Below are 10000 nucleotides of genomic sequence, written 5' to 3' on the forward strand. Positions count from 1 at the left end.
TTTTCCCTGTGACCAACAGTGGTATGACCATTTATGGTCATATAACTGTTAGGGAAGTGAATCACTTATGGTCATATAACTGTTAGGGAATTGAATCATTTATGGTCATATCATTGTTAGGGAAGTGAATCATTTATGGTCATATCATTGTTAGGGAAGTGAATCATTTATGGTCATATCATTGTTAGGGAAGTGAATCATTTATGGTCATATCTTTGTTAGTTAGGGGAGTGAACACTGCTGTCAGCTTTGTGATCAGAACACATTTCATGCAGTTTTGAACTCCACACAGTTTTTTTATTTGTGTGCAGCAAAGGGGAGCTGTGTGTGTGTGTGTGCGTGCGAGTATGTATGCATGCGTGCGTGTGTGTGTGAGTGTGCGTGTGTGTGCATGCATGTGTGTGTGTGTGTGCGTGCGTGTGTGTGTGTTTGTGTGTGTGTGCGTGCGAGTATGTATGCGTGCGTGCGAGTATGTATGCGTGCGTGTGTGTGAGTGTGTGTGTGTGTGTGTGTGTGTGTGTGCGTGCGAGTATGTATGCGTGCGTGCGAGTATGTATGCGTGCGTGCGTGTGTGTGTGAGTGTGCGTGTGTGTGTGTGTGTGTGTGTGCGCGTGCGAGTATGCATGCGTGCGTGTGTGTGTGTGTGTGTGCGTGCGAGTATGTATGCGTGCGTGTGTGTGTGTGTGTGAGTGTGCGTGTGTGTGTGTGTGCGTGCGAGTATGTAGGCGTGCGTGTGTGTGTGTGTGAGTGTGCGTGTGTGTGTGCGTGTGTGTGTGTGTGTGCGTGCGAGTATGTATGCGTGCGTGAGTGTGCGTGTGTGTGTGTGCGTGTGTATGTGTGTGTGTGCGTGCGAGTATGTATGCGTGCGTGTGTGTGTGTGTGTGCGTGCGAGTATGCATGCGTGCGTGCGTGTGTGTGTGAGTGTGTGTGTGTGCACGCGCGTGCATGAAAAGCAGCAGTGCTGCTGGTGGTGGTCTCGGGGGGCAGGATTAGCCGTCTGTATGCCCCAGGCAGGGCTGCTCTGAGGGGGGATTAGGCCTGCAGACCTGCTCCCCAGCTGGATAACTCTTCTCTTTCTTTATGGAGCAGCAGAGGACACTCCACTCCTCCCTCCAACACACCGCTGGGGCCTTTCAGAGCTCCAACAGCAGGACCTCTCTTTCTCTCTCTCTCTCTTTCTCTCCCTCTCGTTCTCTCTCTCTCTTTCTCTCCCTCTCGTTCTCTCCCTCTCTGTTTTGCATTTTCTTTCCCAATTCATCTGACAGGGCATGTGTGTATTACGACGGGTGGTAGACTTCCACCATTATTTTAAAATATTTCATACCTGAATACATGAAAAGTGTTTTTAGAAACATGCCTACTTCGCTACTGTCCCGATTGCTCTATAACACTAGACGCTATTCTTGGAAAAATAGACTCCTTTGGGTTTTTTTTTTGTCAACAAACAAAACAATCACAAGCATACTGTGACCCCTGAGCCGCCCCCCCCCCCCCCCCAAAAAAAAAACCATGGTTTGTTCATTCACATGCACAGAATAAAGCGGCGATAGTGAAGTGTGACGTATTCGTCTCTCCTGTCTCACTCGGATATTATGCAGCTTCGCAGGTGGGCTGCGCTGGAGTCTGTTGAATTTCCAAAAGGTCATTCCCCGAGCTCCTCACGGCTCCGCTTGGTTCCGCTCAGATGGGCACTGTGAGGACGAAACCCCCAAATCACCCCCCCCCCCCACCACAGATCCAGAGTTGATGTGCGCAGCCTCGGAACTGATGGTTCAGAGACCTCCTCCGGGCATCCGTGAACCTGATCCTCCTCGGCGTCATTCCCGTTCACGCTCTTTCCCCGATGTTCTGCTGGACACATGCTGAAACCACGCCACTCTCGTCTAATTAATCCTTCATTAGTCACTGAAGTGGACACAGACGCAACGGTCATAGCTTAGCGAACCTCCATGCTCTAAAACTTCAAATTCAGTTCGCATCCTACACACAACGTGTCAACACAAACAAGTACATATGGAGTCTGTGCAACCCTCACACATGCATTCGAAGTCAATTCATACCAACGCACAATGAACGCTCAACTGCAGTTACGAGCACACTGCGAGTTAATTGGCTCTGCCGGAGAATGGAAACATGTTTTACGCTATTTAATCTGAAAATAGAATAAATACACTTGGCATGCTCATTATCGCTAATCCTGAGAGGCCAAAATGTGCGTACGTGCGTGCGGCTGCAGTAGGATGCAGACAGTTGGCAGGCGGGTGTGTGGTGCAGCTTCTTAACAAGGTGCGCAAACACACACGCGCGCGCACACACATTCACCCTGCTCTAACCCCTCACACTGCGGGTCAGTGACCTGTATACATTAGGAGCTGTGTGAATGCAAATTACGCTGTCTGTCCCCCTCTTCCACATGTATATGGTTCTGCGCACAGCAGTAGCCTTACATCGAGGACCAGTTACATCAGCCAGTCCTGTAATCCTTAGGGGGACGCATCATATAGCACGCCTGAGCGCATCTGGTTGAGCGTCCAGACGTCCGCTAGCGGGCGGGGGGGCCGACTGAGGTACGGAGGAAACGGGGGGCGTGCCCAGACGCCCCACGATCAAGACCTTCACGACTTCCAAAGCCTACGACGTAAGTCGTATGGATAAGAGCACCGGACGACTCTTCAGAGTTTGAACGGAGACGGAAAAGGAAAACTCCCTAGACGAGGATTAGGAAGATACGTTGGGAGGACCGAGACTCAAGAGGGAACCCATCCTCCACAGCCCAGCTGGTAATAGTCCATACTTTTATTAGGACACTTTTAGTCTGAGTCGCCGCTTCAGTGGGGGTCTCGGGTGGGTAGGCTGCTTCTGAGATGGCAGTATGGGTGCATCGGCTGGCAAGCCCGGAATAGTTCCAAGTTGTTTTGTCACCAATGAGCATTTTCTAGATGTTTTGTCACTAAAGGACTGATTTTTGAGTCTTGTTGATCAGAGCCCATCTTTATTAGGTACCTCTACTCTATTAGGCTTGCATGTTCACCAGGAGACATAAAGGATCAGAGATGATCATGGATGTCTTCAGTGCCAGTGCCCAGACTGACATGGTTATGTATCAGACCAGTGACTGAGATCATTACATAATTGCATGAATTGTACATGTTACTGTGTCAAATCTGTTTCCTGCTGAAAAATGACAACTGCTCCAGAGGACAGTTCCAATCTAAAGAGTGTGCAGCGCTGATCTAAAATAAATGTGTTAGAGATCAGAGGCACCATGTGTCCTTTGAAGCTATATCTCCATCAAATACTGCATCACTATTGTTATCGTTAATGCAACTCCAGTGCAGTGATTTGTTCATACCTCCCACCTCCTGCACACACACACACACACACACACACAGCTGCCTCGGTAGGCCCCACACTGCTGTAACATATGCACGCACCCAGGCTGTTTGGCAGCGTGTTAGTCTTGCAGCAGAGTGGATGGGATGTGCTGTCAGCTCTTGTCTGGAGGCAGCGTGTGTGTGTGCGTGCGTGTGAGCGCACGGGCGCGCCTTCCCCGCCACGGAGACTAAATAAAGAGTTTAATTCCGTTAACAGGCTGCTCTGGCCGTGCTCGGCGGGGCCCGGGTTCCCGGGCCGGCGGGCCGCTGCAGGCCGTGAAGGGGTGCTTGCTGCTGGGAGCTAAATCAAAAATCGATGAGCAGGAGGCCGGCCGCTTAGGCTCCAGTTTAGCAGTGCTTTCCGCCTCGGCCTCCCCAGGCCAGGGCTGGGGAAACAGGCATTGATTTTCCTGTCTCCACCCCCCCCCCACATTTACCCCTTCCATCGCACCCCAGTTCTCTTTCAATAAATATCAGTTGCGGAGAGTGCGGGGCCGCTGAACGCGCGCGTAGCGCAGGAGCGGACCACCCCATGCCCACGCCGGCACTCTCACGGCTCGGGGGCTCCGCCCGTGCCGGCCGCGGCCGCCGCCGGGACCGTCGGCTAAGGAGTTAGCGTGGCGGCTTGCGGGGCACATTTCCCATTCCGTCTGTTCCGCTCCGCGCTGCCCACCGCAGGCTCGCCGGCGATGAACGGCCCGCCATGTTTTATTGAGCCCTCCGCTCAGATCAATAATGCACTGAGGAGGAGGCCTGGGGAGCAGTAGCAGGAGGAGGAGGAGTAGCAGGAGAAAGCCCGACCCGGGCCACTCATCGGCCCTTGGATCCGGCCGTCCGGAGGTCCGTGGGCAGCGGCAGAACAACGCTTTTCGACCCGTCATGCCCGTTATTTCATTCTTCCGCCATTTACATACAGAGCGGTGAGGCACACACGGATATAAAAGAACGGGAGTGGACTGAGCGGAGTGATCCAGAACCGTGGCGCTGCCCCGCTGGTGCCTAGAGTTCGGGGCTGAGGAGAGCAGACCCTCCCAGGCAGTGAGGGCGCTACCCATGACACATGGAAAGGCTAGTGGACTGCCATCTGTCAGCGCGGAGCAGAGAACCCTGTTCATCCAACTCACGTCACAGCTCCTTGGGGTAGCAGCAAGGCTATGGGAGATGAGAGGGAGTAGTGACTAGAACACACACACACACACACACACACTCACACACACACCACACTCACACATACACATACGCACACACACAGAGGGTGTAATTATTCTATGAACAGACTTAATATAAGTACAGAAAGCAATTAACTTGTACTAATCCTTGAACACTTTTTTTTTCCAGAAATACCTCTTATTACCTATAGAATTTCAGCATGACAGTCAGACTGTTATGCTAATACCCATTGTTATCAAGCTAATCATAGCTTAAACAATACCAACTTTATATTAATACTCTGTTCTGTTCTATTCGTTTCATGGTTTAGGATATGTTTCTGCACTATGGATGTCTCTTGTCAGTAACACTGAGGGGTCTCCACTGTCAGAAATCCTGGGTGGCCTTCCTGTCGTGAAAGGTGTGGCTCGGAGCTCCCGATCACCCTCTATTGGCACCCACACCGCAAATGAAACATTTTTGGGCACTGCAACAGTCTCTCATGCAGTACATTTAACTGACAGGGGCTCACGAAAGAACCAGGGAGTCATGCCTGCCAATCCAACGGATGTTCCCGGAACAGGAACAACATCTGAAGGACGGGCGTTTAGAGTGCATCTTTTGATATTAGCAGGAATGGTTTGTGAATTTCAGAGCTGCACCGAGCGAATCTCTCCTGTCTTGCTGCTGGAGGGTTGGATTTGTTGAGAATTATGACTTTCTTTTAATAACACGCACGACGTATACGCACGACGATGTCAGAGCCAACAACCTCATGCAGGCGTGAGAGCATACGAAGCTGTCCGTGATTATTTTGTCAAGGTCCCACAGACATTGCTGACTTATTTAGAGTGTTAAAATCCCACATCAACAGAGAGCAAATCTGAACATATGTGTGATATGTGGAGATTCATCGCAACAGGCCTAGAATTGCATCCTGCAGCATAACGAGAAGAGTCGACTTCACCTGCTGTGCTAAGCGTGTGCACATTAATAACATACATACATATTAATAACATACACAGATGCTTCTTTCCTAAGGGGAGTATCCTAGCTGATCAATTTGCTCTTGAAAAAACGTTGAGATGCTGAAATGTCAGTCTTCGCACTAACGGAACTTGTCGATAGCGTGTAGCCCCCGATGCCTCGTACTTCTTCGATAAATCTTTAAGAACCGAGAGAGGTGCTGATTCCACTGACAGTTATGGCGCACAGCTTTCAGCCTGCGCGTCGGAGGAAGGAAGGCCTCGACCCGCAACCCGGGCGAACGGGGTAGGGGCTGGATGAGGCACCGCAGGCAGCCACAGTCCAATCGGGAGCCACGGACATAGTTGGAATGCTGAGGTCTCTGTCCGAGGGAGCGGGGAGGAGGAGGAAGGGGAGAGGTGAGGAGCGAGGGCCGCAGAGAGGAGGGTTGGGGGGAAGGACCCCCCCTCCCGCCTGGAGTGGGGGGCATTGAAATGGAGGGACAGGGAGGGAGGATTGTCTTGCTGCTGTAGTGTGAGGCGGACCCCGAGATGTCAGAGCGGATCAGAGAGAGGGTGAACACAAGGCGCTGGAGAATGAACACCCCTGAACAGGCGGAGCTACTGAAGAGGAGAAGGGGCATGTCAGATGGACGGAAAACTTCACGCTTTGAACTGCTCAGTCTCTTTACCTGCTGTGGTTTTCACATAACTGTGTGCTCAGTGTGCGTGTGTGTGTGTGTGTGTGTCTGTGTGTCAGCAGGTACCTCAGGCAGACCCCCATGGCTTCCACATCCTCCGCATGCTCCTCTTTCACGCACACACACACACACACACACCCACACACACACATACACACACCCACGCATACAAACCCACATACACAGATCCTACAGTGACACTCACAGATCATCGTAATGAGCTGTAGTCACCACAAAAGGTCAGAGGTCAGAGCTATTATACAGCATCTCCCCATTAAAAGTGCAGGCTAGCCGGAGCATCCATTTTCAACCCAGTTCACTTCAGCCACAATTAGTAGGCGACACCACCACCCCGAAACACAGTAATTAACATTAACAGCGCAGTCAGATTCATGCTAACAGCATGGACACAGCGAGCCAAGATGCGTATATAAACACAGTGCAGTTACTAAATGTTCACACAAATGTGTGGTCATGGGAAATATTAGATGTAGCTTTGCCAATGTCTGCTTTTCATTCATTTCGCAACTTCTGTTCACGAAACTTTTGACACAATATTTTGCGAGAGTTTATTTACAGGCACATTGGGGAAAACACCCAGGTGAACCGTCGTTTCCTGTCCTGCTCCTGCATTCTCCCTAGTAGGGGTGGACTACACTGTCCTCTCGTCTCCACCCGTGACATGTGATTAACTCCAATGAAACTGCAAGCCTCTGTCATGACCGCTACCAGAGTCTAATTGTTCATAATGCAAGAAAATATAACAAACTCATTCGGTTAGGGCTGACCTGTTTTTGACGTCGCTGGCCGTGCCAGTAAGGCTTATTAATATCATTTTTAAAATCAGAAGAGAAGGAGAGTCCCCCAATTATCATGACATGTCCTCGTGCGCCCATAACGAACGTTTCTTGCATGTTGATGAGTGTTGCACATGGACAGTATCCTTTCATTAGGAGGAAGCGCGCTTTTGAGAAATATTGGTATCGCACAAATGCACACGTACATGCGTGTACACACACACACACACACACGCGCGCGCACGCACGCCCGCGCGCGTAAAATTAGGAGCACGCACACATACACACACTCAAACTCGCACCCAACGCCTGCGTTAGCGTAAATACACTACAGGATGAAGTAGGTGCTCTTTGTTAGTGCTGTTTCCTCCAGTGTGATGTTGGCGAACGGAGAGAAATCTAATGTAATACGACGCCTGCTATAAGGATACGCAGTGAGGATAGGAGTAGCCAAAGATAAATGCACTTTCGACACGGCCAGCTCCGTTATTAATGACGCTCCCCGGTCAGAGCGACAGCACATCTGCATGGCTGAGCAGGGAAAGAGCGACCTCTGTTGGCCATTAATGAAGAATGACGTACAGTAACTACTCCTGGGACAAAGCGGCACAGTAAAACAACCCATTTCCGTCAAAGCAAACAATTTTGGCCATTCACATTTAATAAGGCTTATCATTAGAAATGACGAGAGATGGAACTAGTGTGTGTGTGTGTGTGTGTGTGTGTGTGTGTGTGTGTGTGTGTGTGTGTGTGTGTGTGTATGTATATATATATATATATATATATATATATATATATATATGAAACAACATTTGACAGTCTGCTTCTGTGTTCACATGAGCATTTCAGTGTGTAAGTGTGTATGTATCTGAGTGCTAGACGGGATGTGTGTGTGTGTGTGTGGGTGGGTGGGTGTGTACTGTGTGTCAGAGAGTTCACTGACACAAAGGATCGATGGCCAGAGGAGATCTGGAGCCAATTATTTTCAGCTTAATGGTCCCCCAGGAAACGGCATGAAGAACAACAAAATGCCTGCAAGTGACACCAAGTCCTGACAACCCTGTCCCTCTGTCCCCCCCACAACCCAGCGCTACGCCACCAGCTCCCATGAGGCAATGGGGGAGGAGGAGCGCCTGATTGGTCAGCCGGGCTGAAGGGGAGCTGCCGTATGAGACGATGTCGTTGGTGCTGAAGTGTCAAAAAGGCTTTGAGGAGGTTTTAAGGGCAATCATGCTTGAAATGTACCATATGGCAGGACTCTCGTGTGCTAGTGAAGAGTCACTGATCAATTAACTGCTGTATGCTATAGATGCCAAATCAGTAGTTATTCCCATTCAGTTCATAGATTACATATACGATCAGCTCTAGCATGCTTGTGTTGGTATTGTTTGAATTCATGTTCATGTAGGATAAAGTGGACAATGTATCCACATACTTGACTAATTAATATGTACCTTTGTTGTTGTTTTGACTAAAACAGATATGGAATAGTGGCCTGTGTTTCCATGGTCAGAAACGCCCACACAGGTCAGCGGAGTGTGTGTGTGCGTGTGTGGGTAGCAGAGTGTTATACTGCTCCATTGTGCTGTGTTTGTCTAGCCACAGTAAAACGTAGTTGCGGTGAATTGTGCCACAGTTCAGGTGATGATGGGAGAGCTTTGTGTGCTTTAGTCCACAGTCAGCAATGCACCCAGTTCTCTCTCTCTCTCTCTCTCTCTCTCTCTCTCTCTCTCTCTCCCTCTCTCTCCCTCTCTCTCTCTCTCTCGCTCTCTCGCCATTTTACTGGGGCAGTACTGCACAAAGGATCATATAAGTACCATACAAATCCAAGACTATCCATTCACTCGCACTGTGGATGTACCAAAGCTCAGTGAACGAACCATTTAAGGCTCCTATGGGGGGATGGATAGAGCGATGCAGGAGCGATGGCAGATAGACAGAGAGACGGAGAGGCAGCGAGAGACGAGCCTTCTTCCCCACGTTGCCTAGCAGTGGCACCCGCCGGCTCTTTTAAGCGATCCCAGAAGGCAGCTGATAACGCACTGAACTCTGGGATGCCTCTGGCTACACTTTCCCAACAGCTTAGACATCATAAAGTATTTAAGAACACTCTTAACATACGCAGGTAAGCACGTTCAGGGCAACGCCCGTGCCGTGAGGGTTCGCGGGGTGACGTCACTCCCACGGGGATTGTGACCTGGCACATCTGGCTTATGCAGATTTGCATGCACCCATTCATAGCAAAATCTGACTGAGCAATGCGGGAAATGTTGGAATAGATTAGATTATCATAGATGAGATGATATCATAAGACCAAAAAAAAAAAACCCCACACTGTTCCAAACCATCAAAGCATGAACCCACAACCCAGTGAAACCCATGATACACAGAATATACAACATACTAACACAATATAACAATAATACAATATAATAATGACTCTCTTACTAACACGGACTGTTCAGAATTCCATGAAGGCCATTTGCACTTTTATTTGGTTACACGCATCCTGGGTTCTCTACTCCACCCCTGATCTCGTCGCCCGCGGCCGCAAACGCTCTCAGCCTGTGATGGATGTGCAGAGAGGCACACAGAGGCAGACAGGGCAGGCTGTCCACCTGCTGGTCAAAGACCAGTGACCGCTGTCCCCAAGAGCATGACTGGGACATCAGGTGTTTGTCTGGCTGCGTTTAGTTTGAATGCATTCGCATGCGCTGTGCGATGTAAAGCAGACCGAGTTTATTTTCAGTGTACAATATGGAATCTATCGGTACATATATACACGTCTGTGTGCATGTTCGGTGTCAGAGTGTCTCCGGAGTAAAACAGAGGTTATGTGTGTGTGTGTGTGTGTGTGTGTGTGAGTGTGTGTGTGTGAGTGTGTGTGTGTGTGTGTGTGTATGTGTGTGTGTGTGTGTGTGTGTGTGTGTGTGTGTGTGAGTGTGTGTGTGTGTGTGTGTGTGTGTGTGTGTGTGTGTGTGTGTGAGTGTGTGTATGTGTGTGAGTGTGTGTGT

Source organism: Electrophorus electricus, chromosome 23 (genome assembly GCF_013358815.1).
Source record: "Electrophorus electricus isolate fEleEle1 chromosome 23, fEleEle1.pri, whole genome shotgun sequence".
NCBI lineage: Eukaryota > Metazoa > Chordata > Actinopteri > Gymnotiformes > Gymnotidae > Electrophorus > Electrophorus electricus.